Source organism: Limulus polyphemus, unplaced genomic scaffold, assembly GCF_000517525.1.
Source record: "Limulus polyphemus unplaced genomic scaffold, Limulus_polyphemus-2.1.2 Scaffold1785, whole genome shotgun sequence".
Lineage (NCBI taxonomy): Eukaryota > Metazoa > Arthropoda > Merostomata > Xiphosura > Limulidae > Limulus > Limulus polyphemus.
Genome location: NW_013667395.1, coordinates 93,227 through 101,052, shown reverse-complemented (window position 1 = coordinate 101,052; position 7,826 = coordinate 93,227). Strand labels below are relative to the sequence as shown.

Sequence of the window (7,826 nt, the reverse complement as noted above, 5' to 3'; positions counted from 1 at the left end):
GATACGTTCTAGCGTTTGTTATAGAGCGACTGTTGAAATTAAGTGTATCGGTAAAGTTGTATTCGGAAAGAATAAACCAGTTTTATTTAAGTAAGGACTTGTGTCGCTAAAGTTTCGTCAGAACGAATTTACGGAAAATTAACTAACGACTGGAGGCGTAACAATACTTTAAGCAACGTAAGAGAACCTTCTCGGCTAATTGATGCTTATACTTCCCCAAAGGCTTATTTATTTATTTTTTCATTTAATCTCGTACAGATAAACACAATCCTTCAATACTCGTAATTACTGAATATCGCTGGCAAATTTGGAAATCTACGAAATTTACACTTAGCCATAAAAAAAAAAAAATCTATTTAAAATACACTAGAAGTCTTTAATTAAAACAAAACGTTCAGAATTCACTTGGTAACTTCACAATATGCAGCAAGCTACCTAGTGTTTTTAACTGCTTCATTCATATTATCATTACGATTTTTCTACGAAGATGTGCCCTAAATTACAATTAAGCTATCTATCAGTTATGGCCATTTTATGAACAAAAACCCATTCACGTTCCAAAATTCGACAATACCAATAGTATCTTGAATACTGCAAACGATACATTCACTACCTTGAGTATTTAAACTATCTTCCAACGAAATTATACGAACTGAAACATAGGACTAATAGAACTAATATAACCAGAAGTCCGAAGAAAGATTGTAAAAACCAACACTGAAAAAAAAAGTTACCCAAATAAAAGTAATCCTTGTATTGCCAAGGTAGGCGGCCGTTAATGTTATTTCATGACGTCATACAAAAGCGTTTGCTAGCAGTGCGTCTGACATCGTTTTCAGATGGTGCCCGATTGTCATGACTGTGTCACATATGTTATGTTTTAGACGTCACACAGTTGAACACGAGTCTATCTATATCAGTCAACAAAATAAAGTTAACAACTCACCACAATTTATACTTTTTTTAAAGCCTTTTTAAGAGATGGGAAAAGTAAAATTATGAATCGTTCAATTTACGATGGCTATATACTAAATAGTACACAATATAAGCTACCAGAATAGTGTAGAAGTTTCATTTCCATAACTTCATTAATTAAAGGACAAATATAGCTAAAACCGCATAGGCGACGAAACTTTCAAAATTAAATAATAGGTTGAACAATCGATAAGTTATATAATTTATATATAATTATTTATTATTATTTTTAAAGAAAGATGACGTTTCGAGCTAGCGCTCTTAGTCAGATCATACAGTTTACAACCAATCGCAAACCCATGAACAAAAGTTCCATATTAACTCATTCCGTACCTCTTTAGTCTTTCCTACCGTTTAGATTCTGGGGTGAGGCCTTAACATTAAAGCATCTGTTGTATATACAAGACTGTTTAGTTTAAAAGTTATTTAGTGATCAAATATTTAATGATTATTTAGTTTTAATAACAAGCGTTAAGGCCCGGCATGGCCGGGTGGTTAGGGCGCTCGACTCGCAATCTGCGGGTCGCGGGTTCGCATCCCCATCCCACCAAACATGCTCGCCCTTTCAGCCGTGAGGGCGTTATAATGTGACGGTCAATCCCACTATTCGTTGGTAAAATAGTAGCCCAAAAGTTGGCGGTGGGTGGTGATGACTAGCTGTCTTCCCTCTAGTCTTACACTGCTAAATTAGGGACGGCTAGCGCGGATAGCCCTCGTGTAGCTTTTCGCGAAATTCAAAACAAACAAACAAACGAGCGTTAAAGTAATTATTTTGAAGGCGATAGTTACAATAAATTTCGTTACTTAACTCTGTAGGAATGAGTACTGTTGCATCATAACGTCTTGTAGTTTGTAAAAAGTTCTAGGCCTCAGTTGGGCACACGCACGGTGTAACATAAGTGAATTTATCACTGTTTTATTGTGCTAAAAGAGGAAAGAAGAAATAATTCGTCTTGTAAATTGGGTTCAAAAGTAACTAAACTTGCCTGTGTGCGGTCTTGATAAGAAAAGATGATTTAGTTTTGCATACAACTGTGATACCCTATAGTGTAAATAATTTTTGTACATATGTTTGCCTTGTTTTAAATATATTTAAAAAAGTATATTGTTACGTCTCTGTTCGTTTGTTAATTTTCCGTAAAAATGCTTTCCCAAGAAACTCTAGCGATACAAGTCCTTTCTTAAATAAAACTAATTTATTCTTTCTCAATACAATTTTGAAATTCACTTAATTTCCACGGTCACGCTATAACTTAACACGCGCTCCAACCATCTGTCCATCTCTATCCCTGTCTGCAATTCAACTGCATTCTTGCTGTCACTTCTTAGCGGTCTTATATACAAGAATACCGCACATCTAGTAAACACTCGAGGCTTCACGAAGGGACATGAATTTTCTAGAAGCTCATGACGTGTTATTAGCGTCACGTGACTTCCGCTGTCTTAACAATATTGTGTGCTGATGTCCGTTTATTGTTTGACTTTATCGCCAACAAGTCTGATACTTAATGTAAAAGAATCCCAGCCCACATCCAAAACCTGACAGCCTCAGCACGGACCGAAACTCGTTATTAGAAGCAGTTATTCAAATACTAGCTTTTTTTTTTTAACTTCGTTACTTTTGTCTTATTAGGAATTTTGTAGCCAATAAAGTAATGGACCTGCGAGCAATTTGGTGCATAAATAGTTTATAAACATTCTGTAATCCGATTATATCTTCTCCCCTCCCCCATCAGACAGGAAACGCAGTTCAGTAATAAAATACGAGTTGCACGACATGTACTCTAACAATAGCGTGTTTATTGTTTTGACAAAGTATTCAAGCACTTGATACTACAATTCGTAAATAAGATCAACATTATCACTAAGTATTTATTCCGCTATATACAATCGCGGGAGAAAAGCCTTACGATAAGAAATGCATGTATATGAAGTGTAAACGTGACCTACTTTGAAAAAAAAATGTAGGTAAAGTCTTGTAAGTGGAACTAACATGCACGTGGTTTTAAGTGTTTGTCAACAAACTATACTTTCATTTCATGTCAGATCTATAATGACTAACAGATGCTTTTGCTTGGTCAGATAGTTTGTTCTTTAAATAGCTGTAGAGCAGGGCAGATACACGGGCTTATTAGGTATTCTGAAACAAATTGCAGAACGTATAAACGGCTATATACCAAAAGACCTATATATATATCCTAATGAAATACTACACACTAGTTATGACTACATTATATTAAGTATTATGTAGTTTCATATTTTAAAGAAAATGAAATTAATATACTTCCATTTCTAATACCTTTATCTTGGTTTTAATGCTGAAGGGAAAACAAAAACAAACTGCTACACAAGTTTTAAGGATTTGTGAAGTTAAGTTTTAATGAGAGTCTGCATGCCACAAAAATTGTTGGAAGTACTTGCAGAAATAAAAGGTACATTGTTTTGTTTGTATGATTTCGTATGTCAACAAAACTATCCAAGCTGTTTTGTAATACAGTTCGAATTGCTGAGAATCAAAAATGGCCTCGTCATCGTAGTTTTTCTAAGTGTTTAACCCGCACTCTTTAAGGCGTGTGACTAAACTCTTTAGTGTTATTTATCTAATTTATTGGAGCCTATAAATATTAAGTTTAAGGCCTACTAGTACCATGAGAACAATGATGAAACAATTTTGGTAGTTGTGGAACTTCAAACCTCACTGCCAACAATTTTACAAGGCCACATCATTAGAAATTGAATTACAACACTGCGTAAATCTACTATGAAATTATAATTGTTTTTATATAATATGTACAGCTGACTGCACTGCAATTCGTGTGTTTGTGTATAGGATAAAGTTGTATGGACACAGTATATGTATTATCGTGAAAGTTAGTTTAAAGCCTGTCTTCTGTGATAGCATCGAGAAAGCAGTCAATGTAGGACATTAGACCTTTGAAATCTATAAATTATTTTGGGACACTAGGAACAAGTGACCGCGATGTTTGCCAAGCAGTCTTTGGTATTTCAAATGTTTCTAATGAATGTTATTCCATAGCATGGTGTAGAACCCTTCGTTGAATTTAAACTAAATTAAGAGATCAAATTAAATCGTACCGATCAACAAAGCTGTTTTCAGATAAATACACTTGTAGGCATCAGATGCCACCTACATATAGTTTTCTTCTTAAACCTATCGTTAGAAATTAAGCTGCAATAGCAAAATAGATGTAAGCTTAATTCTACCACTTGACTACAAACTCTTTATTTCTTTATCCTCTAAGTAAATATTACTTACAATATGCAGCACTTTCCGTTGGAAATGGACTGAGAAGATTTTGCCATAAAGTATCGTTAACACTAAAATACGTAAGTTTCGTATCTGTTAAACTAAGCGTGGCGGAATACAGCTACACAGACTGTTCTAAATTTATAACGCAAATAACCACGAAATTTCTATTTAAAATGAGATTTCTTATACATGGACAATTTCAAATCATTTAATGTGCTCAGAATCCACTGGAACTGCTGCTAGATACGTGTCTTCGAACAAACCTTCTTACTTAGCCTCTTCCCTCGAGGCTTTTAAGCCAGAGGTAAATACTTATTGTTTCAAATAAGTGTCCAAAAGATAAGGGAAGAATTTTAAGTCATGGGAAAAGTAAAGGCAAAATAGGAAAATTGTACTGACAATTGACTGTGTCGCTGAAGCCACGCCGTTATATCGTTGTTTGTTGGTATGACACTATCAAAAATGAGTCACAAGTTGTAGCTTTGGTATGGATTGGAAGAATATGCAACTTTGGTCCAAGAGTGCTGTTTAAGTTAACGCCATACAAAATTAACGAAACGCTAAAGTTGTACGATAATTTTTTATTTAGATTTACAGGGTAATAGGTTTATTACATCGATCCAGTAGCTTTGATGCATAGCTTTAAAGTAATAAGCATACACCTAGTCTAGTCCATGACAAAAATCAAATTGAATCAGAAATACATTTTACTTTTTAGAGCAAATGTAACCAAAGATAAAAGGAATAACCATATTCGTGTTAAGCCTAACGTACTTTTGAGTCTGTCCTTACTATTACAGACTACAATGAGTACTAGAACTTCATCTTAACTTAAAATCTAAAATATTTTGAAAGAAAGAGCTCGAGAATTGTATATTGTTTAGACACAATTATTTGCACCATTAACATTAAAAATAATGTGTTTTTTAAAGTTAGCCTAATTCAGATTTGTAAATGACTTAAAAATGATAGTTACACTTCAATTATATATCTAGTTCACACTATAATTCATACAATTGATGACAAATAGCGCCTAGACGACTGTTACGTCTGTCGTATCCAAGAGGACCTGACTAACCCTAGTATTAGACGATGGGCCTCGTCGGCACTTTCTCTGACGGATATAGCGTTGACTTATTACTCCTTTACTTTCACTCTTACTTCGTTTATATTAAGTAATGTTTTATCTTTCCTGCATAAAACAAACATGTAAGTTTAGAAGTGCTTAACTTGTACATCAGCGCTAGCAACAAGGAGCGTAAGGCAAGACGTCCTTGGTCAAAAGTCTCGGTGCACGGTCATTGGACACGATCACAAAGGGTGAAAAGCAGCGGATACTTGTAACTCTTGTGTGGGATTTTGTTCTCACGAGTAACCATCAAATATTCAGTGATGCGAATAGAAGTAGAGTAGTGTGTTGCTTATAAACTTGATATAGTTCATCACTGGCCATACCTGACATTCTTTCTTCCCCTACGAAACCGTAATGTTTGGCATAACTGAAACGTAAACAAACTAGAAAACCATAAAATAAAGAAGTGTGTGTGTGTGATTACATTAGTTTCCGTGAATATAACTTCTGACACAGGAATAAATAAGTAAACAAACGCCGACAGTGTTCGCCAATAAGACTACTTTGCACTGGCTGCTACCCTTACCATTACAGGCTAAATAAAGTGTCAGGATTTAAACTTAAAATGCAAATTATTCTGAAAAAACAAAACTGGGGGAGGGGAACTAACGTGTCTCTTGAACACTATTTCTATACTGATAATACATATAATCCCCAGGACGATGAAACCTAATTATACGTTGTTTGTTTTTTCAGGGGGGGGGGGTCAACATGTTCAGAAAAGGAAAACATTTTATTTAACAATTTTCAAGCAACCTCTTTTCTTCAGGTTTAATGAGAATATTTTATAATGGCTTCACCGTGAGAGGTAGAGATGCTTTTCCTCTATGAGCGTCGTTGAAAGTTCATGAATCTCGGAGCATTAGTGTTACAGTGTTCGTTGATTCGCACCATGGGATAAGCAGATTCAACTACTTAATCCGATAAATTATTCTCTAAATCTCGTATTTTTACTAAAATCGTACTATATAGAAATTAAGAAACAAAAACCTTTTGAGTTTTCTCCAGACTAGCCGATGAACTTTGCATTTTTATTTTTGTCCACGTTGCTCAGGATACACATGCACGTCAGTTACATTTTTTCCCCCTGTCTTTTGAGTTCATCAGATGAACTTTGCCTTTTATGGAGATTGTTATATGACATATTGACTTAACGATTTGAAGTGTTTATACAAAAACTAATTTCTAAGCTCTTAAAAATGACATTTAAAAAACTTCTGAAACATTTTTACCAATCTTTTTGGCATGAAATGCCACGTTTTCTAACTTTCTCGTAATCGACACGTCATACTTAAGTTGTTGACACGAGTCTCTTTTAATGTTATACACTTCCAATGATTCAGCTTGTGAGACATGAACTGGAGCTCCAGACTTTCTCTATTTTGTACCCCCCCCCCCAATTCATCTGACAAAGCTTTTAGAAAACAGTGTGGAGGAGGACAGAACACGAGTAACCTACCGATATGTCGCTATTTTCAGTTGAAACGAAACATCTTGAAGATCCCGCCTGCAGGCGCCCATGTGAGTTGAAGGCTGCCAGCCACGGGCCAAAAATAAGTAACTGGCGTAAGCCGAGACTTGGTTGGCTTCACTTGTTTGCTCGCTTTTGACATAGGCTGAATCAGAGGCTATAAGCTCCTACTGGAAACTTGCCTCTTAGTAGCAATGCCGTGCCTATGAGATGAGTGCATAGGATTACTTCAGTTATACTAATCTTCACACAATTGTGTATAATTTCAAACTCTGCACACGTTCAAATTACGTACAAGTTAAAATATTTTCTTGAATAAGAATTATTTCATTATAAAAAGTTAGGCATGCGCACTATATTTAACCGATGTATTTTTACATGTATAATAATAATAATACAAACACGTGCATGGCCTCTGTCGTAATAAATGTTCTTGACCAATACAATTAGACCAGTAACTTAAAAAAAAAAAGGTAAAAACTTTGAATATATAAACAAGTTATCTCTGATCACAAGCAAAATAATTTTTGCTTTATTTAAGTTTCGTTGTTTGTTAGACTACGTAAACGAAACGTGTACGATATTACAAACAAATATGCTTTTAACAGTGGCAAATTTGTTCTGTTTCTGTTAAAGAATCATCGCTGTTAGTGAAAGTGTGGGCAACTTTAGACCAGTAGCACATACAGGGAAACAAAGCTAATAGCGTGGGAAGAGCCAGTGACCCACTTACCGATTTTATCAACATTTAAAACTCAACAAAACACACTGATAATAGATAACTCGCTGAAAGCAGTTTCTGTTTTAGAAGATACCATAGAAGTCTCAATAATTGGGTCGTAATGACAGGAATGTATAACGTATACTACTTACTGTACCTAACTCAGTGTAAGGTAGTCTAATAAGCAGTTGTAATATCTTCAAACTGAAACACACTTAACTCTGTAGTAAGCTTACTTCGGTACCTTGTTATTCTA

The 7,826-nt window shown here is 34.9% G+C and overlaps 1 protein-coding gene across 6 annotated transcripts in view; it reads right to left on the bottom strand.

Moving 5' to 3' along the window:
- The window catches only part of LOC111087139 (transcriptional coactivator YAP1-like), a 91,347-nt gene that overhangs the window by 80,159 nt on the left and 3,362 nt on the right, over positions 1-7,826 (bottom strand). The gene's annotated exons all lie outside the window — the stretch shown is intronic.